This window comes from Triturus cristatus, chromosome 11, assembly GCF_964204655.1.
Source record: "Triturus cristatus chromosome 11, aTriCri1.1, whole genome shotgun sequence".
NCBI lineage: Eukaryota > Metazoa > Chordata > Amphibia > Caudata > Salamandridae > Triturus > Triturus cristatus.
In genome coordinates this window covers 154,817,120-154,832,701 of record NC_140594.1, presented here as the reverse complement: position 1 = coordinate 154,832,701, position 15,582 = coordinate 154,817,120, and the positions used below count along the sequence as shown (strand labels likewise).

Genomic DNA, 15,582 nt, shown 5'->3' with positions numbered 1-15,582 from the left:
CCCCAGACTGGAACTCCTTCCCTTTGGAGATCTGGTCTTGCACTGACCTTCTGAAGTTTAGAAGGACCCTCAAAACTTGGCTATTTGCACAAGCCTACAACTAACGTCTCCATAGGTAACGGACAGAGCCTTTCAGAGCGCCATGAAACCACCCGATGTACGTGCGCTCTACAAGTCATTTTTAACATTAACATTAACATACATATATATGTATACAACTGCGCATTTTTCATGTTTTAGATAGAAGTGATAAATAACCCCAGGTGAGGTACCATAACCAAACATCTAAAAGAAGTGACAGTGAAGTGACGTAAAAATACAGTAAATTTATAGGTTAATGGTATATTGAAGGACGTCTAATGCTTGTTGAGACAATAGAGAAGGAGTCACCAGAGCATTTCAGGTGCCTTTCTCTAAAGATTGTCCTTTCCTTGGTGTTGACGACATTTCAACTCTATAGGGAAGATGAGGGTCTCATCACGACTGCAATGACCTGGGGACCAGGACACTGGGAAGACCAGGATTCTTCTGAGGAAGATTTCCATTATCCATGGTGGGGGGTGTTCGGAGGGGCCCCTTCTTCCTGGCAAATGAATAGCAACCTGTCTTCTTTTCTGCTAGCCTGTATATCTTACTGAGGGGACAACGTATGCTCTTGTTCTTTAAAAATATGTTCATATAGACGTCATTTAGGGGTTGTCAGGAGTCACAGCTGCTACCTCTTACGTGCTCCCTGAGACCCCTGGCACTGCCTTTGCGACCCCTGGCATCAGAGGTAGTGCCAAAAAGACAGGGGACGCTTCGGCCTTATTGTTTTCGGCTCATTTTTTATTACGTTAATAGTAAAAAATGTATATTATTCACTATTAGCATAGTGAAAACTGGAGCATCAGGTAAGTAAAAAACGTTTTTAAATGTATGTTGTGTGCGTGCTTGCGGGTGACAGTGTGTTTGTGTGAGAGGAAGAGTGTTTATGAGAAAGTGTTTGTGTGTGAGTGAAAATAGCAGACATTGATAGGAGTGGTGATAAATCAGATTAGATGTCAGTAAATGAGTATAACTGAGTCAAGGTGAGTGAGAATGATGGAGTGAGGATAAGAGTGAGTGCAAGTCAGTGTGAATGAACAGCTGTGAGTTAATCAGTGTCCGAATGAGTGACAATGTGTGAGTGAGTGTAAGATTGAGTGCAAGTGAGTGAGAATGGTTGAGTAACAGAGAATGAGTGTGATTAAGAACGAATATTATCATGAGTGGGGATGTGGTATGCCTGCAAGTCTGCTTTTGTCCCTTGTAAAATGCTGGCGTTGGCATACTGGAGGCAATTAAGGCAGGGACCTGGCATGCTAGAGATAATACTTGATATATGGGACATCCATGGCAAACGGCTGGCACAGGCGTACTGGAGGTAACTCCTGGTATGGGACACTTATGGAAAAATGCTCATGCTAGCACGCTGGAGGTGATTCTTGGCATAAAGAATGACAGTTGTAGCATATAGGAGGGGGGACAAATATGACAAAATGCTGTCCCGAGCATCTAGAGGTACATTTTGTCAAAAGGGTCACCCATGGTATGTGGATAACATTAATAGCAAAATTCCATGACTGGCACCCATTGCAAAGTAATGGCCCTGGCACAATGGAGGTTAGTTTTGCAATATGGGGGCACACATACCAAAGGTTTCATTGGCTTGGCACACTATGAAAGGACTTGTATATTCAATGAGTGCCCTTTCATAGCCCGTGGCTTTTTAGCAGATTTATGTGAAACGTTTGCTTTGAAATGCACTATTTGACCCATGTTTTGAAAAACTTCTTACGGGAGAACCCCCTAGCTCTGAACCCATGCAAAAGAGCTCTGGTTCCTTCGCTTTGCTCAGTACAATTTAGTGCAAGTATAGTATTACATACACCCCACTACTTTAATAGATTGTCAGCACCCAGAAATAGGTGGATCCAAAAGAGACATTTGTGTTGTATGTTATATTAATGACACAGTAATAATGTAACTTCAGTGGTGTGAATTATTGTGATGTCACCCGAGTTAAGGTCCAGTCACATCACTTCCTTGGAAGATTCAGGGTCAAAGGTCTTATGATGCCACTTCCTTTGATGTCAATAAGGTCAAAGGGTGTGTGATGTCATTTCCGCTCCCCCTCACATTTTGGTAAATGGATGTCCATGCCACCATGGGGCCACATTTAAAGATCAGGAGGGCCGTAGGCGCCCCCCTGGGCTGCACTTTGAGTATCGCGGATCTATACCATGCTTTTCCAATGAGTAGCTCGTGAGGTACTGGGAGCTCTGCAGCTACTTGTAAGATGCTCTCCTGTGTGCAGCCCAGCCTAACAATTAGAAACTTGCGCATGGCTGAATTAATATCTGTATACTGAAACTGAAAAGTGTGAATTCGGGACACAAATGTGTGTATTCTCAGAATTGCTAAGCTGATGTGTGGAGAACAATGGTTGAATTTCCGACACATATTTAAAGTTAATACTTGAGTCATAAATCATGAGATGTTGGGAAGATTTATTTGTAATATTGTTAACATGGTGCCATGGGCATAGGATCTATCGCTGTTATAGATTACCCATGTAGAGACATTTCACAACCGTGCCTGGTGCACTGAGGCGACACCTTCTGGTGATGTTGCAAAAGACAGTAATAATGTAATCTTGTGTGAGGTGGCCACTATTATTACAGCCCTAGTGACATCGGTAGCTCGGAATGCCTTTCATTGAACATAAGTAGCTTTTGTTTCTGAAAATGTCTGAGACCTCGGATTATATGAACAGCATGATGTCATTTCTAAGGTGGACCAAGGGGGGCGATTCTTCGAGTTAGATCAGGTGTCTTTTCGAGGCAGTTTTGGAGATGCGTGTATTGAGTAGGAGGAGTTTCCAGTGGAGTTTCCAGTGGGGCGCCGCCAGTAACGGGAAACACCTGATTTTGCAGGAGGCGTTGATTAGACAGAGATGAATTTCTGATCATCAGGAGGGGCCGGGGGGGTGGGGGGGGGGGGGGGGGGGGAGAGAATCACAGCGTAAACCACGCGTGGGACCGGCTAGGCGAGGGTGCGTATGAATTGGTTAATCCCAAATGAAATGTGATACTTTATAAAATTATATAACAAGTTAGTTTATTCGTTTTTGTTAATTTTATTCCAACATTATGTGGCTTGACAGGAAATGGAAGTGTTCCATGATCTTACTGAAAGCATCCACACTGGCATTTCTGACATTTTACGTTGAATTATGTCTAGACGGCAATAAAACTTTCAATAAATGCAGTCTCTTCCTATTTATAGATTTGCATTCTGTGTAAATGAATGGATGCGGTCAGAGATCTCAGATCTACTCTCGATTCCTACCCATTGGCTATTAGCTGCTCGCCATGACCAGTGCATCGAAGAACCTGTTTATAGTTTATTGCACGAATGAGTTACAAGAGACGGGCGTAGGTACGATTGGTTCAGCCGGTGCAGTGCACCGGGGCCCAAAGGTGGGAGGGGCCCCAGCCTGCCCTGCACCAGTTGATGCTGTTTCAAAGACCGCCTGTTCTGATTAGTTTTAAACACGGTTCACGCCAGGTCTTGGCTCTTTACGCTTCCCGCACAGGGAGAGTGGAGATAAGGGAACAGTAAAGAGCAGATGAAAAGGGGATGAAAGAAAATGAGAGGGAGAAAGAACGGCAGGATAAGATGGCAGAAAGGAACCGGAAATAAGGAGAGAAAGGAGATGAAAATGAGTGATAGAAAAGAGAGAAGAGAGAGAGAAGAAGGAGATAGAGGGCAGATCATTAAATGGATGAAGATGAGAAGAGAGCAGGGTAGAGCTGGAGAGGCAAGAAGGAAAGACGAGTAGAATGAGAAACTTGAATTCCTGTAAATTACCTTAGTGCAGTGACACCGGGGTCCAGGGGTGTGATTTTTTGCAGTATTTTAACCCCATCCAGGCGGCGGATCTCCCCTCCCTGCTTCCCCCCCCTCGTACCATCCTGCTATGCTCTGCTACCTCAAATCACCACTGACAACTTCTGTTGGGTGCCTGAAAAGGTCGCAGTTTATTCATATCACAAAAACGTTATACAATTGTAACGCATTGTTCATGGTTATGTACATGTTGCATGGTTATTCTTGCCCCAGCTTTATCAATCACCTGGGAGGGGAGGGAACCCTGCTTCCGGGTTTAGGCTTCAGCTTGCTACCGATTGGGCGGGTCTCCGTTTGGACCTGTCCGGGCCGCAAGTGCCGTCCCGCTCGCCCTGTGTCCTTACATGGGCCCTCCCTTCTCCCAGAGGCCCCTGCCGGCTGGCATTCCAAGGGCCTTTCTTGTGTATCTACTTTAACTTCTTGTGACTGGGTCCTTTGTTTTTGTCTCCTTCTGAGCCCCTGCCATGAGGCATCCCAAGGGTCATGGGGAGAGCATTGTCTCTAATCCTTGTTGGCGGCGTGCCGCCCTTTTGGCTCCCTCAGCGCCCCTGCCGTGCGGCATCCCCAAGGCACTGCGAGAGCCTCTCATCTATCTTCTAATGGGTTCTCCCCTTTCTTTTGTTAATTTAGTCTGTCTAGCCCCGCTACCCTCCACCTTGCAGCTGCGACGCCCGACTCTTAGGTGTGGGTGGGTGGGATTCTTCTTTGTTCGCCCTTGGCCCGGGGGGGGGGATTTGTGATCACTAGCCCGGTGACCCCCCTTTTATTCCCTCCCCTGGCCCCTGAGCTCGACCCCTGATTGGGGGGGGGGCTCGCTCGCGCCTCCGGGGCCAATCCTGGCCCCCGTCGGCCTAGCCTTTATTCAAATGCTTGAAAGGGGGTGGCCGGGGGAGGGGCGCCGCCCCCGGACGGCGTTTTGCCCGGGCCCCTATTGGGTCCGGCTTCGCCTACCCGGCCCGGGTTCTAACACTGGAGCGCCTAGTTCCATTGCTTGCACTAAGGCCCATGACCCCTAAAATAGATTACTGACAAGAGATGTCAATTTAGGTTCCTTTTGTAGAGAATCATTATACGTACCATTCAGATTTGTGTTTGCACATTCGTGTAGTTTGATCAGTCGTACCAAACATATAGGTTTCTGCGTCAAGCCTGTTTTGCGCATTTGTAATATTTATTTGACTATTTTGCACCATTATTGTCTTAGCTCTGGGCAGCAGAGGAGCATATGGTCATTTTTACCCCATGTCTCCTAATGCTGTTCTCACATGGATGATAAACCCCTGTTTTCTAGAGACTCACAGCACAGATGTGAACATGTTACCTTTCAGGTCAGAGTTAGGCCTCTCTGACAGCATTGTCCCCAAACTAGGTCAAAATTCAAGTGTATGTTTACATTTTCATCTTTATTCAAATTATGGGTTGTTAAAAAAAGGAAATATTACTAAATATTTCAAAATATGTCATTACTTTTCAGTAAACTAGCCCAAAGAAATATTTAGCTATGCAGGTGTGGGATTTCCAGAATTGATGAACTCCCTTCTCATCTGCTGGTGTACTCCAGGCTGTGTGAAGTCACATTGAAAGTTTCTGAAATTTCCTACCACGTTATTGACGCACCTCATTTCTTTGACCTTCAGAAAACAATAGGACGTGTGAAACATGCTGGTCTCTTAAATAATGTGGGAGAAAGAGAAACGGTGATGGTCTACATGTGGGGGTCTGCTGCTATTAGTGTGTAAACATGCATACACACATGTGCCCTGAACCGGAGCAAACTTCCTGCTTATGAGGTTTGTGTTGAGTGAGTGGAGGGGAGAAGGGCATACCTTGGGAGGAGTAATGGCATTATTGCATATCCTATATGACTAGTGGCGCTCGAACTTGGGGGGCAGAAGGCGCTGCAGCCCCACCTCCCCTCCGGTTGTGGAAGTAGATTCAGGAATTCAGAACATAGCCTTGCATTTTGCATCCCTGCTCAAATACATATTTTGCTAAGTCAATTGTCAGGTGTAATTTAACTTTAAGCACAGAATATGCATTTTAACCAAGCACTGCTGTTTTGTTATTTTGGACAGATCTGTGTTTATGCGCAACTGCGAAATGCGCGCATTTCTTCACTTGAACTTTTGCAAGGACACATGAGAAGGCGAAAGGGGAAAGTCCTTCCAAAGTTTGTTAAACCCACACATGTAAAAACATCTGCTTATTAATTTATGAGGTGCACAAATATTGTAAAAGTCTGACCCTAATTGGACGTTGAAATGAGGTATACCACCTCCTAATATTGAAATGTGATGGCAAGAAATATTTGTTTTAGAAAAGTCACAACCTCAAGGTACGTAGATGCACAATATGTTAAAGCCATAAGAACAGGTTCAACTAACATATGTCTTTTGTAGCATCATATTTTGTGATGTTATTTGTAGAATGAAATTATATTTATTCACACTTAAATTGACATTAGCTTATGTTGGTCTGCATTTCAGATGTTTAACGCTGATTGCCATCTTTGTTTTGTGAGTATTATTTGTCCTAATGTGCTTCACTTACTAGTAAATGTATTTAATTTGTGACAAGAGTCTGGAATTTGTGACAAGAGTATGGTGTGGAACTTGATCCATCCGGTAGCGCTTTATGGTCTCTAAAATTTGCACACTGTGTAAAGCGCTAACACCCCAATGACTATATTGAAGTGGTACCAATGGCCAGCACCACCACTGTATATGACAGCCCTTTCGCAAATCATAAATGCCTACCCACATACTGGTCACAATATAACGTCTGAAAAATGTAAACAACAAATATAAAGACCAGGGAAATAGAAAAACTAAATAAATGTTGATATGCAATTTATTCCACCAGTCAAAGTTTACCCCAAATATTTCGCCAGTGGAACTTGAAGACTGGTTCAACCCTGTCCTAAATTAGGAGAGAATTTATTTTGATGCATTCGGTTCGGTTTTTATTGTCTGATATTGTCACATAGTTTCAATTTTGCTGCCCGATTCCAGTCTTTATTTAGGTAATTTGTATTTTAGTTAGGGTTGATTGAACTGCATTAACATGGGGTGTAATTAGTGGAAGGCTGGACAAGCTACCTGTGTTCTGTAGAGAGGACAAAATAAGTTCTAATTTTGTGAATAAATGACATCTGTGATATTGGACGTTTTGCTGCCTCTTTAATCTTGTAGCACTATGTTCTTGTTTCTAGCCTGACGCTATTTCCCTGCCTTACACTAATTACATAACATTAACAGCATCACTCTCAAGTAACCGCAAGGCACTAGGGCCAGATGTACTAACATTAGCAATACCGATTTCATCATAGCGATTCTCTCTGAATCACAATTAGGAAATCGGTACCTCTAATGTATGAAACTCTTTTGAGTTTCATTAGCGATTCATTGTGGGACACAAATAGACCTACCTCACGCAGAATAATGTAGGGCTCAATTTCCAACCAATCAGGAATCGATGACATCACAAAGATGGTGGTCTGCCATTCCTGTGATTGCTTTTAAATAAAACAGTGTATTTTTTTCAAATGCAATTGATTCTCCTTAAAGGAAATCGGGATACATTTAAAAAGAAAACATGAAACTATGTTTCATTTTTTAAGAGTAGGCAGTAGTCCATGGGACCACTGCCTGCTCATTGTTTCCAATCCTCAAATAGCAAGGGGTAGGTAAGGGGGTCCAATGTGGACCCCTGCCCATTTGCGAATGAGTTACCACCTCCTTCAAGGAGATAGTAAATTGTGAAGGTTTTGTGACCGTAATTCTGTAGCAAAACATACAAGCATCCCATTCAGATTCGGTATTTGTAAGGGACGCCCTCCTCCTCCCCCCCCCCCACCAAATCCTGAATCTCAAACACAAATTGCGATTCGGTAAGTAGTTACCCAATCACAATTTGTGTTTTGTACATTTGTAAAAGCATTTATGCGGTCGCAAACAGCCCGATCGGTCGGTTCCGACTGCAAAAATGCTTCCTACATGTGGTCCTCAAGTCTTTCCTCGATAAGATGAGCCCTCCGGATAATCCAAGTTGTTTAATAACCACTTTTTTAAAGAGAGAGACTGAACAGGATTCCTATTAAAATGGGATCATTAGTATGTAATGATAGCTTCATTTCATGTCCAACCAGGGGAAGGCCCACCAATTTGCCTTCAATTGTGCTAAGACATATTCCGTCACTATGTTAAACTTCAGCAGAAAATAGTTTGGGGTTTACCACTCGGAATGGTCTTAAGTAAAGCGCGTGCATGAAAGCTGACAAAGCTAAGGTGCCTGAATATGATGTTGACTTCCACAGTGTCCATGTTGAAGACATCCATCCTGTTTTTAACTGGGTCATTTTGTTCTCCCCACTGGTGTCTACGTTTCCTGATGAAGTTTGGAACACGACTTATATTTAATGTGCTTCGAAATGTAGGACTGGAGACGTAAAATACCATGGAATTGAGGACGCTGTCCAAATACGTGAGCGATAATGAGTAAACAAACAGCAAGCAAGATATCTGAAAGACGTCGCATTTGTTTAAGCTTTGGAGATGCAGACAGCGATGGTGGCCACCGTGCTGGGGAGAAAACAGAATGCGGAGTCAAAGGACACTACGGTGACTGATCTGACCGCTCTTTGGATCCCGCTCTGTCTTTCCACCTGGCGAGTGTTTAGCTGGCACACAGTGGATTGGGTGCAGAACAGTATGGCCACCAAGGCTACAACACACTCAGCCATGAAGATGTTCTGCCAGACCTGGGTCGGGCTAAACTTCTGGTTGAGGTCGAAAGTCTCACAAAGAGTTCTGTTTGCGAATTCTTCATTTATCAAATGGGTCTCTGTTAAAATATGGGCGGTCATGGCAACGATGACCTCCATATGAGAGCGTCTATCCCTATGGCTTCCTTCTTTGCGATGCTGTTGACCTGGTGATACGGGTGCACAATTTTAAAATATCATTCGGCTGCCACCAATGTCAAAAAAGAGATGCTTCCAGCTCGGTTGAGGGATACCATGAACAGCATGATCCTGCAAGGAACATCACCGAAGTGCCACCGACTGGCGTGCAAGAAGCAATGAACCCGGAATGGGGGAAAGAAGAGGAGCATGAAGTCCGCCATTGACAAGTGAAAGAGGTAAGTTGTGCTGGGCGTCCATTGTGTCATGCGGAAGCAGAAGATCCAGAGGGCTGCTCCATCACCGATGCCGATGCCAAACTCAACCATGAGCACCACTGCCACTGGCAATGCACGCAGGGTTTCCACGAAGAGACTGGAGGCATTCCCATTCAGGGTTTCTGAAACAAAACAGAAATATTGGTGAAATGCAGAATTAACAGTGATCACAGGTTCCACCTTCTAAAACAGCCATACCTTTGTTCCTAAATATGCACATCCCTGTGCTGGTTGTAGAAGAATAACAGAGAAGTTAACTTTTTGGTTATTCTGTCTTTGATATTGGCATATGGGGATCAAAACTGTTTTGACTATATAGGCTATAACCTTCATTTCCATGTAGGCCTCCGATTAGGGATATATCTTAGTCAGTGAAATGCAGGGGGTGTGAATGTCACACTTCCCTAATAACACACCGGTGGGGTGGCATGATGGAGTGATGAGATAAACAAGAGATACTGCATCTATGAGGTGCCGTAAACCTGCGTGTACACCTTTCTGATTGGCTTTTTTAATTGTGTACATGGCTTTTGAATTGTGTACAAGGCTTTTCATCTCATACATATTTTTAGAAACCTTTGCTGTCAGTGGGGTTTAAACATCTCCATGGGCTGCCTTTAGCTTCAAGTGTAGCGCAAAATTATGAACCATAAAAAATATAAGGAGGGTTGTTGTGTTCTGTTGTCCTGCTGTCCCATATCATGCTCCACCATCCCAGAAAAAAACTAGAAAAAAGCATTGGCATGGCCAATAAGTCTCGCCTTTGGGACCTTATAAGTGTTTAGCCATGCAACAGTTGCATAACTAAATACTTATAAGGTAACAAAAGCGAGACCTATTGGCTATGCCAAGCGGCCCTGCGGCTGCGAAAGTGATGGCGATCACGATCAAACACCAAAGCAACCGTGCGGCCGCGAAAGTGAAAGTAATCGCGGTAAAGCGCGGTGCGCGCGCCCGCGCACATGCACTGTAGCTCTAGGCTGGCCTGGTAGCACTTTTTGGAGCCCTCTCAATAAGTCTCGCCAGACCAGCGCATGCGCTGGGTCAGGCGAGACCTAAAAAGGACCCTTGAAGTATATAGTGCGCTTCTCCATCTCATAATATATTGACATCTGAAAGAGACTTCTGTCTGCAGATTCCTTACCTAGCTGTCAGAATGGATTGGCAAGTTTTAGAGTAATCCCTTCGCGTGCTAGAAGGTGGCGTCGTTTGGCTCCACTTGGCATTGTCCGCACCAGCACTTAGGCTTGAAAAGCAAAACTGCAGGAGAAAGAAAAGACGCCGGCAGTCGCATTATGATTTGCTGGAGAACTCTCGGTATAAGCAGGCTTTGTCTAAATAGAAAAACCTCCTAATCAAGGAAAAGAGCGACTATTTCACTTAGCAAATAGAGATAGCGAAATATTCTACCAAACAGCTTTTCCAAGTGTTATCCAAACTCACCAAACTTCCTGGCAATAATTCCAGTAACAAAACGCAAGCTTTTTGCGAACACTTTGGCACAGTGCTTTAAGGACAAGGCTAATCAAGTTTATTCCAAGTTTGAGGCTGCTACGCCTTCTGATGTCACATCTGATACCTTCCATGGTTCTCATAAGGTAGGCTCCTTCACTGAATTTTCCCCTGTTACTGTGGAGCAGATAGCCATCATGGTCAGCAAGGCAAAGTCTGGCTCGCCTTCCAATCTTTGCCCTCCCTCGGTTCTGAAACTAATCCCAGACGTGATAGGCCCAAATCTCGCAGCCATCTTCAACTCCATGCTTATCTCCGGAGTTTTTCCCACTCAGTGGAAAATTGCCTCTATATTCTCCCGCTCCTAAAGAAACCCAGCCTGAACCCAGTTGATCCCAACATTTATGAGCCCATTTTGCACCTCCTGCTTCCCTCAAAACTAGTTGAAAAAGTTATGAACTCTCAACTCACACAGTATATACAAAATAATCAATAGTTGGAAAAGCCTCAATTCGGTTTCAGGTCTGGGCATAGCACAGTCAGCTCTGATTAAAGCACTGGAGGAGATAAGGGTCGCACTGGACAGAGGTGGAGATGCGGCACATATTCTTTTTGATTTGTCAGCAGCATTTGACACGGTCGACCACAGGACCTTGATCACCCGTCTCAGTACTTTGGGACTCAAGGATATGGCCAAGTCTCTACTGACCTCTTTTCTCTCTGGTAGACTAATCAACAGCATCAGGTCATTTAGAATCCGCTTCTTTTTCTCCTGCGTACGGGGTTCCGCAGGGTTCATCTATTTGCCCAACACTGTTAAACATTTATGTTACTGAATTGGCCCTTTTAGTTAAATCTTTTGGCCTCTCGCTAACCTCGTACACGGACAATACTCAAATTGTCCAGTCAGCCTTCAAAAACGATATTGAGGTGTCTGCCCATTTCCATGACTGTATGTTGGCAATCAGTTCTTGGATGAACAGACACTGCCTTAAACTTAATTCAAATAATACCGAGGTGGATCTGTTTGGTAATCTTTCTGCTGCCTGGTCTCCTATTTGGTGGCCAGAATAAATGGGCCCTCCCCCTATCTCAGTGACCAAGGCTAAAAACGTAGGAATCTTAATAGATGAAATGCTAAGCTGCGGGCCGCAAGTCAAGTCTATGGTTTCCTCCTGGTTCTACCTGCTTAGAATGATTACGAAATTATTTCCTTTCATCCCAGCGCATTCTAAAAAGACAGTAACAGCTGTGTTAGTTCTATCAAATTTGGATTACTGCAACGGCCCCTATGTTAATATGCAGAAAAAAAACTTTAACAAGTTGCAGATGGTGCAGAATGCTGCAGCCAGGCTCCTTTCTGGGACTCCTAAATTAAAATCTGTTTCTATGGAAATTTAGCTATTGCATTGGCTTCCAGTAAGAAGTCGTATCAAATTTAATGCCCTCTGCACTGCCTACAAAGCTTTACATAAAATTGGCCCTGAGTACTTTAAGCACTCTTTTAAATGTTTGAAAAATTGTTGATTTGTCAATCGTATGATCATATTCTTAAAGACATGAAAGCCAAGTTACAGCCAACCCTTTTATATGGCTCACCCATTACCAGATGCGAAGCTCTTAGAATTCCTGGTAGGTAAGGCCTTCAAATCAACTTTTGGGATCCCCAGATCAGTAGGCCAAGAAGGAATAAGATTAGAGTTTGGTCTCCAGCGACAGTGCTTGGTGTCAGAAGGAGCTTTTTTGAAATGTATGTACTCTATGTTTTCTTCTGCTCCTGCTTCCCCAGGGAACAATTGCTGGCTAGAAATAAATAAGTCTGCTTATGCTGTTAAATGTAGATCTCATATTTTAACCCGGCTAGGGGATATTGGTCTGCAAATAGCGCTCCAAGAATTGAAAATACCCAATTATAAATTAATCCTAAAAAAAAAATCAAAGCTGAATCCCTTACTTTGGATAAAAATGCACTAGCAGGGAGAAATTATGCTTGGTATGTGAATAACTCATACCAATTTTTATGTATTCAGCCATATCTGGCTGCTCATTTCTCTGCAAAAATAAAAAATAGTTTTTTAAATCTACGAATGGGTATAAATGTATCAAAAGAGGGCACAGCCTTGGATTCAGCAGTGGCTGGATTCTAACTGTAGACTTTGCGGATGGCCACAAGAATCATTAGTACATATAGTATGCGTGTGTCCTAAATTGATTAACATTCGGCGTACCTTCTTGAAACACCTATTTTTGAAGATCGGTGTTAGATCAGCTTGGCAGGCACTTATTAGGTCCTTATCTGGCGAATCGATCCCGTTGTTATGCCAATTGATAAAATGTTTACATGCAGCCAAAAAATGTTTGGTATAATCAGTTTGAGATTTATTATATTTCTATCCCTTGAACTTAAGAGCCTTTTGCACAGTTTGACATTTTGTAGAACTTAGTGTTCATGCTGCTAGGGTAATAATTAGAAATGTAATAACTGAAGCTACTCTGTGATAGTAATTATTGATGCACTTTATTATTGTCTTTGTACAATGGAATTATTGCACGTCAACACTTTAATATGCAATATGTGCAACATCCAGTTATAGTAATTATTGATGCATTTTTACTATGTGTTTACAATGGAATTACTATTTATTGCATGATTTAGCCCATATTTGATAGATTTTATAATTTATTTTTTCCATGCACAATGTATGGTGAAGTGGACTGGTTTCATGACATAATTATGAATGTATTGGTAAATTGTTAATAATATTTGTGGTACAGTTTTGAAATATTGTGTGATTGTGAAGATGTTTTGATTGCAATGATTTTCATTAATCAAGCAATAAAGATATTATTATTATTATTGAAGCACTCTTTCAAATGTTGCGTTCCTTGCAGACGGCTGCGTTAGTTGGGGGCCAATCTAATGATGGTTCCTAGCTTCCGCAAAGTTAACTGGGGAGGTAGAAGCTTTATCACTGGAACCGCTAATCAATGGAACAATCTGCCTCCTCACATCAGAGCTGTGCCCGCGCTGATCTCCTTCAGTAAGGAGCTCAAAACATGTCTCTTTAACAAGTAGGCTCCTTTCCTTGCTCTTTAGAAGTCAGCACCAAGACACCTCAAGATACATGTGCGCTTCATAAATTGTTGTAACATAACATAACTCGTCTTTAACTAGGACTGAACATACATACTATAGCCTATTGATTAAACAATTACAAAAAAGGCCTCGTCATGGGATGGAGAGGGCTCTCTTGGCTGGGAAGACGAGAAGCCTTTAAAATGACTGCACTCCCTAGATTCCTGTAAGTAGCACAGACAGTGGTATACTATCAGAAGTACAAAAGCTGTTCCCTAATTTTTTATGGGAGGGTAAGTGGTCACGGATAGCCGTAAAGCAATGTACAAGCTCGTAGAGGAAGTGGGACTGGATATCCTGGACATTTTGAAATACCATTATACAGCAGAGATTGGCTACTTAGCAGAGTGGAATCGCGAAGTAAGCAAAAATCACTGGTTCTTTACGGATCAGGCAGTTGCAGGAGTGCACCGGAGGACAGTGCCCTGTCTGCCCAGGCAACATAGACCGTAGGGCCTACACTGGTCCCCAGGGATGGAGGCGACCTTAAGAGTATGGGACATGACTATAAAGACAGGCCTTTCTACACGCTCTCCTCCATTTACTCCTTTTGTGGGCAATCTTAGATTGACTTCACCAGCCGGAGGCCTGGATTTCTCAACATGACAAAAGCAAAATTGGATAGGGAACTATTGGACATAGAGGGGCTTAAATTGTTTAAAAAGATTAAAGGAGACTATGGCATACCGGAACAAGACAGACACAAATACCTTCATGATACTAGGTGTCCTAAGGTACCCTTGAAAGAGTGGCAAGTAGTGCCATGATGCCCTTTGAGAGATAGTTGATAACTAATAAGGGCCATACATTTACACTGCCAGAAATATTCCAGTTCATGAGGGGGTAAACAGAAATGAAAACACAGAGACAGACACAATGGGAGACAGAGCTGGATCGTATCCTCACACCAAAAGAATTATCCTCCATTTTTTCACAGGGCAAAGGTTTCCTCACCTAGCGCCTCGATTAAAGAAACAATTATTGATCTAACTCTATATTGGTACTATACCCCAGAGACACTTCATGCCTGGGACAGCACTAGATCTAGGAAATGCTGGTGTGGCTGCAGTTCCACAGACACCCCTCTTCTTTGATTACAGCACTGCCCGAAAATCACAAAATACTGGACAGACGTACTAGAGGACAATGACCCAATGTCGGAAACTAAACTATTGCCCGCACACATAGTGCTGGGGATAGAGGACAGCCTGGTCTATCCTCCTAGATAGACAAGCAATGTTAGACTCCTCTTTACAGCAGCGTTGCCATCTAAAAACAGGTTGAGTCACCTGTTCCGTAGAGTTTTAAGACAGTGTTTTTCACCTCCCCAATACACTTCACATTCTCAATTGAAATTGAAGTTTACAGTTTCAAAAATGCCATTCATGCTGAACACTACCTATACAAATATCATTATTGTTTACGGAAACTTATAGAGAACTCGCTTAAAGATATTCCTAAAACCTGTATGAATACTACTTTTCTCTGTATTCGTGTATTTTTTTAGATCGCCTCCATTCTGCTATTTCCTTTTTCAGGATAAATTATAATTGATCTGCAAATATTCATTATCATTACTTAACCTTTGTTGAAGCCAAGCATAAAACAATTTAATTATCGGACCATAAGGAGTATTTTGAACACCTACAAGGCTCTAGTGCCACTAGACACTCTCGTACAGAATGTTATGTTATGGTATGGGGTTTTGTTGAGTGCACATTTCACCTGAAGGTCTGTCACAGGAAAGGTGATGGGAAAGAAGAGGAGGGCTGACTGAGAAAAAAGAAGACTCAAAACAGCCAGGTTTTGAGAGCCTTGCGGAACTTCCTGTGGTCGGTCTCCATACGAAGATACAGAGGGAGTGCGTTCCATAGGTTGGGGGC

General features: G+C 43.1%; 1 pseudogene; it reads right to left on the bottom strand.

Moving 5' to 3' along the window:
* Positions 1–8,141: 8,141 nt before the first annotated feature.
* On the bottom strand, positions 8,142–10,697 carry LOC146783789 (hydroxycarboxylic acid receptor 2-like; annotated as a pseudogene).
* Between the last annotated feature and the right edge of the window lie 4,885 nt (positions 10,698–15,582).